This window comes from Aphelocoma coerulescens, chromosome 12 (assembly GCF_041296385.1).
Source record: "Aphelocoma coerulescens isolate FSJ_1873_10779 chromosome 12, UR_Acoe_1.0, whole genome shotgun sequence".
Lineage (NCBI taxonomy): Eukaryota > Metazoa > Chordata > Aves > Passeriformes > Corvidae > Aphelocoma > Aphelocoma coerulescens.
Window position 1 is genome coordinate 2,144,705 of NC_091026.1, and position 9,482 is coordinate 2,154,186.

General features: G+C 42.9%; 1 protein-coding gene across 1 annotated transcript in view; it reads right to left on the reverse strand.

The window, feature by feature from the left end:
• Positions 1-9,482, reverse strand: part of SYN2 (synapsin II) — a 153,639-nt gene that overhangs the window by 40,989 nt on the left and 103,168 nt on the right. The gene's annotated exons all lie outside the window — the stretch shown is intronic.

Consider the following 9,482-nt stretch of genomic DNA (forward strand, 5'->3'; position numbering starts at 1 on the left):
CCAATGCAGCCAATTGGTGTCCTTAACTAATCTTAATTTAACTTTTTATGTCTTCCTTTCAACTTTCACTTTTTAAATTGAGTTTCTGCTGTTTCCTATTTTAAGCTTTGCTTTTGTGTTTTCTCACCCACAAACTCTCCAAGGTTCTAATCATTAATGATGCCAAATTAACCACCTTTTCCCCTTGATTTCCATCGTTTAGCAGGGCTGTAAATACATTGTGACCACTTATGAAAGCAGTGATGTATAATTCACAAAAACCTGCTTTAAAGGCAGGTCCCAGCTCGTGATACAGAGCATCCAGGTTTTCTAGGGAAGGCTCCAGCTTTAGAGTGCAAGGAATAACCAAGAATAATCCAGCCATTGAGTAGGAAATCAAATATACAGAAGCACATGAAAACACTTTATTCAATGAAATGGGAATGCTTCTGTCTCTCAAAAAGTGCTGTGGGTGACCACTTTTACTTCCATCATTCACTTGAAGAAGTTTGAGATCTCCCAGTCATGGACATGGGTTTTTTACATCTAAAATGTGCCTATATTTAACCTCTCTCACCCAAGCATAAACACAGATATTTCACAGAAGAGGTTTAGAACTAGAAATAAAAATCTGAACACCTTCACCATGTAATTAAACTGGGCAGCAGCAGGACAGTGTTACAGGCTCCAAACCCTTCCTTGAGTGCCACATCCCAGCACAATAAACACAATCAGAGGCAAAGCTGATGCTCTAGAAGATAAACTAAGAATTGTTAGAGGTTTTATGAGACACTGATTAGTTTCAGAATAACCAAAAGCACTTGCAAAAGCATTTTACAGTAAAGGCCACCTACACAGGAATTTAGGAATACAGTTCTTGCTAAACTGCAGGAACCAAAGCTCCTGCTTAGTCAACATCTAGTCACTGGTGTATCACTTTCAGATTTTAAACCAGGGCTTTTTTTTCAATTTTTGGGGGTAGGAGGGGAACAAATCATTGCCAGACTCAAGATTCATAAGGGCAGCACCACATTTCTGTGACTGAACTGCAAACCACTGCTCTGGGGTTTGTGATGGAAATGCTGGCAGACCTCTGAGCACAGCAGTACAGATGGCACTCCTGTAATTAACAGGACCACGTATCTTCCTGTGATCCCAAAGCTGTGGAATCCTCTGTGGGCCGCAGGAACAAACACATTAAAAGAAAAGAAAAAGAAAAAAAATAAAAAAGAAAAAGAAAAAAAAAGAATCTGTGCTTCCTCCCTCAGAAAAATGCAGCAACATCATTTTCTCTGGACCCTGATCCTGAGATTCCATGTGCTCCACCACATCCCAGCACAGACTGAGGGCAGAGGTGGCAGCCAGAGGAAAGGCTCTGGATGCTGCAGTTCAAACTTTGGAGAGGAAAAACCCAGGCAGGCCAAGCTCAGTAATTGCAGCACTTCTCTTGTTTGTAGGTCTCCCTGGGACAGGGCCATGAAGCCAGGGCTCAGCAGTTGGAGTTATTTTGGGGTTTGAGCAGCTTTTCCTTCATTCCTGCTCTGACTTTAATTATCCCAGTTTTTCCCTCTGCCATTGTGCAGCACACCTCTGTCACCAAGCTGTGCCCAGGGGATTGTTCTGCCAACAAAGCCTGAAATGTCCCACGGAAATTAAAGAAAACTTGACCTGAGTCCTCCCATCCCACTTCCCAATCTGCTCTTTTCTGGTCATTTTGGCAGAACAGGCACTCTCCAGACTATTCTTACACTTGATGAACATTACATATGATAAAAGTGTGATAGAGACCGTGAAAACTTACCAGCTCCATGGATTTTCCTTACATTTGCATTATAACTACTGATAATTATCATTTACATTATAATTACTGCTATAAAAGCTGTTTGCCTTGAAAAGTACCACTGAGGGGAAAAGGCTATTTTACAAAAAGTGTTGCTGATTTTTTGAAAGCTTTCTTAAATTCAGGAAAGTAAAAATTCGCCTCTGGCAATTAAAAACTGAGGGGGAAAACCCAAAGACCAACAAGAGAAACTGAGAAATCTGCCAAGTTCATAAATGTGAGAGATGGAAGTGGCTGTACTGCATGAGCCCTTCCACATACATCTAATATACACAAAATACAGCAGAATAAAAAAATAGGATTACAAGGGCTTCTAGCTTAAATAGCAATGCAATAAACCACCATTATTAATTAGACAGAAACCAGAATATTTGGCAAACGTGGAATAAAGTTTTCCAAATTTATAGTCATATATGAATATGATTGGATGGGTAATAAATATTGGGAGCAACTGGAAAAACTCCTGGCTCTTTGTGGGAACACATACACAAACAGCTGAGGAACACGCTGACATTTGCTAATCCAATGCCATTAATCAAAATAACATCAGTGAATATTCAAATTGTATCTGTTTTATCAGCTCCTAAAAGTTACGAAGATGGATTTGGTCCACACACTTTCATTTATGTGGTTTTAACTTCTCCTGTTGTTATTTTATTCCAGCGGAACCTTGACTTTGGATAAGTTGCACAGCTCAGTTCCATGACTAACTACTACTGGTAGTAGGTGCTACTTTGATTGGGCACTTCCCTGAGTGTGAGGAATCAAACACTGTCGTGGATAAAACATAAAATTTCCCTTCTCCTCATCTCTCAAAGTTTGGTGGAGGATTTGTTTCTTGTGGAGAAAAGGAAGGAATCCATATTTTTCTTCTGTGAGAGTTAATTTGTTATCCAAATGAAGAGTGTTTGTCACAGTGTTCACTGACATTGTTCAAACCAACATTTCTGCCCACTCACCTCCAGTACAGGGCAGCTCCACAGCCAAGGGTGCTGCTGGTGCTGAACCCCCCAGTGTGGAGCTGCCAGGGAATTTGGGCAGAAAAACCCCACCAAAACAACAACCAACCCCAAACCTGCTGTGTGGAAAGGAAAGCACAGGAATAGGTGCTACAGTTCTGACACCTGAGCAGTTAATTACCAAAACCATAAAGGTCACACATTAATGGTGTGCCCATGAAGAAATGCTGGTTTTATGTTATACTGCCACCAGCATTTTCAGCGATGTGCTATGAAAAATAAAAAGTAAAATCAGTAGTGTGCCATAGTACTTCCTGCTAGGAAATAGCTGAGAAATGCTTCTCTCCTTCCTGAATCCGCTTCCTTTAAACTGAGATTTGGGTTCTGTGCATGCAATTCCTGCAGCAGCAGCAGGGAAAAACTCTTCTAACCTAACTCTTGTAACCTTGCAGTGAACCCCACCAAATAAACTTCCCTTGTGCTTTCCAAGGAGACAAAACCCACCCTGGCAGTGGAGGCAGCTGGAAGTGGTGCTGCTCTGGTGACCCAGGGTGGCTCCTCAGGTTTTGTGTGGCCATCAGAGATGTGACATCTCTCTTACAAACACGCTCAGTTTATTCTTTCTTACCTCAGACCAAACCCAAGGCTCCTGGTCAGAAATCCTACTTAATGATTTTATATTTTCCCCCTGTCTGGGAGTTGCAGGATGTAAAGTGGTTTTTCCACCAGAATTTTGGAAGGAATTGTCTGATTCAAGCTTTGAGATCCCAGAACTGTGGACAGCCAGCCCTGGAAGGCCCAGCACACCCCATCCCTGTTCATGTGTGCCTGGGAATCCTGGGGGATATTGGCACTGGAGGATGATTTAATGGATGGTAACACTGCCCAGAGATCTCTACAAAGAAACACAATAAAAAGTCACTAAAAGGGCCTCCTTTTTTTTATTTTATCTACCCATGAAGTCCATGCAGTCAACCAGGCTCAAATTGGAAAATAAAATGCCATCTCCAACTCCTCCCAATCAGAGGCATTTTCAGGTGTTTCATTTCTGGGGACATACTCTAGAGAGGATAAATTTCTCTTCTAGATGAGCATGAAAATCTAAAAATCCAGTTCATTTCATTATTCCCTTATTGATGTCACAATAGCAAGGATAATTATTATTAATTATGGTTTCTTAGCTTTTCATCTGCGTCAACCTTTTAAAATTGAAGATTTTTTTTGTACTATGAGCTTAAAAGGCAAGTACTTTATTGTATCAATCTTCAGTATCTAAAGATTTCACACCTGTGCTCAGCATGTTTTTTTTACTGTAGGAAGGAATTTTCTGGTTTGATAAAATTCCACAGTACCTCCAATATCACCTTGGCTGATCTGCAGTGCAGGTAATTCAGTGACCCCGTAGATGGCTACAGAATTAACCAGCACAGTCCCCATCTGGATTGCTGTCTGCATTTTTCCATATGTAAAGGAAATCCTTATCCTTCCCTACTGCAGAAATTCTCTGGAGTTTCTGAGTCTGGTTAGTAGAGTGTCATCCTGCAATTGTAAGCCTATTAATTTAAAATAAAACCTTCAAATTTAAGCTTCATACATTATGGTGCCCAAAGGTTTATAGGTTCTACTGTAATTTAAGTGTTTTTGAACAGTTTCAATACAAGCTGACTTTTTTCCAAGAGATATACTTTGAATTCTTCTAAATTTACTCTGAATTCTTTTAACCGAGGCATAGTGTGAAATATAATCAAAGACTTCTATAAAAATAGAACCAGGCAAAGATGATCTGCTAAAATAATAGTTTAAAAAAACCCTCTGCCGGCAACAATACAGACAACACAGTTTTTTGAAGGTGGTATTCACCCTGCTTTCATGTCCTCAGGGCTGACTAGAAAAGCCACAATAGGAAAAAAAAAAGAGGGGGCGGAGAAGCAATGACAAAAAACCCCCAGATGTTGCATAAACATGACTTACCTCAAGTTCAGTGTTTAAATATTTATCTTTCCAATAATCCCCAAGCAAAGTTCATTTAACCACTCTAGGTCCATGTAATTTATTTGTGGAATATGCATCAGCCTAAATCTAATTTTGCTCTGCTTACTTTGGAGAAAGGAAATTAAAAGTGAAATAATGAAGGTGGCCTTCTTTTTTTTTTTTTTTTCTTTCCCAGAAACAGGCAGGAAGAGCCCTAAATCAATAAACAAGCAGCAGATGTACTTTCTCTGGTCTGTTTGGTTTGCAGAAAACACAATTTCCAGATAGAGTGGGGGCTCAGCCAGGCAGGAGCTCCGTCACCAGCAGGGCCAGCCCAGCCCTGGCCTCTCAGCAGAAAACCTCACGCTCCACCAGCTGCTGGCCTCAACAAACACAGGCACAATTTGGGGATGTGGAGCCACATTTTCCACTTGGCAGCTGAAAGTGGGTGTTAAACTCTCTCTGCAAGGAGTAAGGTTCAGTACCCTGAGCCCAGGGGGAAGCTGAGGTGATTTGTGTTATCTTTTCAGACAGGGCAGTAAAGAAACAAGAAGTTCAAGGGGATAAAAAGAGTAGAGCTTTAATTTATTAGTGTGCCAGGGAGAGGAAAATGCACCTTACCTGTGAGTCTTGGACCCAAAACAGAAGGTTAAAGTGCTTTGTGAACTAATACAGGTCCCAGGGCCACCGCAATTCCCAGGGACATCAGTGGGAACTGGTGCAGAATTGTAAGTTCTGAGCTCCCTTTGAGACACCTTTGACTGCCACCAGCACCACCTGGAGAGGCTGGAGCTGCACGAAGCAGCTCCATGTGCTCCCTGAAGTCAGGCAAGGCTGGAGATGATCCTGGGTTATGAAGTGACTCCACCTGCTCACCAGGTGACCCACCTAAAACGCCTTTGTGCCCACAGCTGGTTGGTCAATCAAAAAATCGCAGTGATCTAAAGCTGCACAAAGTGATCTGATGGCAGAAAGTCTGCTGTTTTCTACTCCTGCACAGCATGAAAACAGAAATTGCCATCAGGGAGGAAAACACGAAGTGTAATTGCACTGAATCCACGAGAGCAGCTCCCACAGATCTCTGGCAGAAATTCTGAAGACAAAAACTCTGCAGAAACAAATTACATTTCGATTCTGGCGTGTCAGTCTTGAACTCATCCTTCCACCACCTGTTTGGAAAACTCCTGCCTCAAAAGTCAAGTAACATTTTGCCATCTTATAAAACAATCACCAAACTGCTGTGACTATAAACTGTAAGGGTTTTTTTACGGTAGTATTTAGAGGTGACAGCTATAAATGCCCTCCTGTGTGAAGCAGGCTGTAGTTGACACGGAGGCACTGGGATTTAAAATCCATGAAAGCCTGCCTGTTTTGTGCAATGCTGTTCTAACTCTGAATTTTCAATGTGATCTTATAGGTTTGGTACAGGATATCTGGTGTGACTTTATCAGGTAAACTGAAAGTAGATTTTAGCAGTGATTGCGATGCCAGATGAGAACCAGGGAGGAAAGAACCGAGGAAAAGCATTGAGTAGGCAACAGATAAATTATTGCTGTGGACAATCCTGCCTGCTACCATTCTCAAGTAAGATTCATTTGCCACAATGAAGAGAAAATCAGATGGATACAGATAAAAAATTGTACTCTGTGCACTGCCAGAAGCTAAAGCACAGAGCAGGCAGCCCAAGCAAAAGACTCTGAGCAGACTCAAACTGCCTGACAGCTGGAAGGGACAGCAAGGTGGCTGTGGCATGTCCCATGACAATGAAAAACCTTTGGAAAAAGCTGTATGGACAATCCCTGTGCAGCAGAGTTCAGTGCTCCTTGACACTGCTCACAGCCTGAGTGTGAACTCAACCCCCCAGAGAAATGCTGGTGAGCAGTGCCCAGGGATGGACAAACTGACTGGGCAGTGCTGCCTCTGGAAAAATGGACTGGGGAGGGCAGACAGCAGTGGCAGGAGGAAATCCCAGCCCAGCCAGGCACAGGGGGTTATCCTGCAGCCCTGGGTTATCCTGAAATCCTGGGTTATCCTGAAATCCTGGGTTATCCCCAGCCCTGGGTTATCCCCAGCCCTGGGTTATCCTGAAATCCTGGGTTATCCCCAGCCCTCAGTTGTCCTCAGCTCCGGGTTATCTTCTGCTCCTCCATCCCGTGTCCCCAGTCCCTCTCCAGCCCTCCTGGAGCCCGTTTAGGCTCTGGAAGGGGCTCTGAAGTGTCCCTGGAGTCTTCTCCAGGTGAGCACCCCCAGCTCTCCCAGCATGGCTCTCCAGCAGAGGAGCTCCTTTTAAACTCCCTAAAAGTAATTTTCCTTATCTAACAACAACCTCTGCAATATCCAATATAAAAAGGGCCAATGCAGCTTCAAGCTAAGCCCTAGTGCCTGCTGGTGCTGTTCAGTGGTACCAGGTACTCCAGCTCTGCCTGATACCAGCACAAGACACAGGCAGCATTTGTCTCCTGTGATACACAGCCTAAAAGCACATTTTCCTGCATTTGTGAGAGCGTATTCCCCAGCACAGAGGTTTCCAGACCTACTGAAATCCCTTTCAAAGCCACGAGGTAAATACGTCGTTGCCTAAACTCAGATAGAATTTGACAAAACCATTTTGGAATGAAGATTTATCAGAAAATGGTTCTGCTGAGGTTTCAAAAAACACAGCATCTCCCATCCCATCCCTCCCACTGCCAGCTGGGACCATCTGGGAACACATTTATTGAGAACCTCTCTTATGGCCGCTCACTTCTCTAGGTGTGATCATACTTTAAATACTCCACCTGTGTACAGCTGCCTTTGAGGGACTCCTAGAAGTTGAATTATCCCCGCAGGCAACACTAGGTAAGACCATAACTAACATATATTAATGGCATTTGCACAACTGGCACATGAGATTTAATTTTAGCACTTTTGCTTTCCACACATTCAGTTGAAAGCATGTAATCCTCTTCTATATCTAAAATATAGTGGACCTTAATTTGTGACTTGTCATGAAATTACTTTAAAATTTTGTTCTGAGCATAATATTCTTCTATTGATTGTGTAATTTGTTTGATTGTGGTAGATATAAAAGCCTTTAGGACACCCTGAACATAGCTGGATGTGTTCTGGACAATCCTGGACAAAATGTGCCTCAGGGACAGGTAGGGAAGAGTGTTTGCCCAGCATATTTCTTTATTATTTGAATTTTGTGGGAGCAGCCCTCAAACTGGTCTGTTTAGATCACCTATAACAGCCACCCTGTGACGTCGTATGGAACCAATCAATGGCTCCCAATTAATTCCTTCATCACTTTCCCGTCCTCTGCCCTAAGTGAGGCCTGAGAATCCGTAGTCCCAGAGGTGCTGATCCCAGACCCCTGGCACACCTGCCCGGGGGTTTTACTGCCTTCCTGCAGCTTGAACTTCCTGTGCAAGGCTCCAGCCTTTTTCATCTTTTCCCTCTCCTGAAAGAAGTCCGTTTCTTCTAGGTAAGAACAGAGATGTTAACAGGTCTAAATTATTTTCAGGTGTTAGTCCCGGGCTTGGATCCAACCTTATGATTTGAAGCCAAAACTTTGGACTGGAAAAGTAAAAAATCCAAGTATGGCTGCGTGAAATCAGGACATAGTGTACAGGGTTCCTGGCTCAGTGTTCAGTGGGGATGTAAAGTCTAAAAATGAGACCCAATTCGAATAATTCTGAATATTTGTGGGTTTTTTTCTAACCGACAGAGTGTGTCTTGAGGGGGATGGGATTTAAAAAGAAAAAGAATCAGAGCACTAATATTTGTATAACTGTCCAGAAATGAAATAAATCTGCTGCTGTGAAACATGTACACATCTCTCTAAAGGTAACAAGCTACTTTGGGAACACTTAAATCTCAGCCTCAACAAAATACATTTTCATGAGCCTGGATTGGAATGGTTCAGGTCATGTTAACGAATTTTCAATTCCTAGGCTTGATTTGGGCTGTGACAAAACCCAGAGTTGTTTAAGCAGCCCTGTCCTGCACGTCAATCCGGAGATGTTCTTTACTACTCTCTAATCAAACCTCGGGTTGCCTCCTCATGAAATGTTTTTCTTTATAAACAGAGGGTGCTCACAGGTTACACACATCCAGATCGCCACAGCAACCAAAGCTCTGAAGGTGGAAAGGATTCCTGAACTCTGCCTTTCTGTGTGTATTCCACGTACAACATCAGCCAGGAAATACAGGCACAGATCTGTGCTGAGCAGGATTTGCATTAATAAGGAATGCAGGGAAAGAGCCGTGCCTCCAGAACACACCACTGGGATATTTTTCCTTGCTGTTTCAAACTAACTCTGTGATGAAATTATTTTTTTAAAATGCTTTTTATTGCAGCTTTTATTTGTAATTCATTATTCCCTGTAACCAGCGATTGTTGGAGGCTCACAAGCAGAGCATTGAGAGGTTTCCTTTTCATGAATGAAGTTCTGTCCAGCCTGCGAACAGGGGCGGCAGTTCAGGAAAATGCCCAGAAGTGCCGGGGAAGATCGGGGGCTGCGAATGCAAACGGAGCCTAAAACAGGACAGCTTTGTTTACTTGCCCAAGATCAGCTCGCAGGGCTGGCTTTTAAATCCAAAGTGGACGCAAACTTACTCGAGCGAGATAAAACGGTCAGAAAATCTGCTTCAGATCCTCGTAAAAGCTGTTTTTTTGAAGGCTTTTGGTGATTAACATTTCCACTCCCGCGCTGCCGGCCGAGGTACCCCGGGCCGATGTCACCAATAAA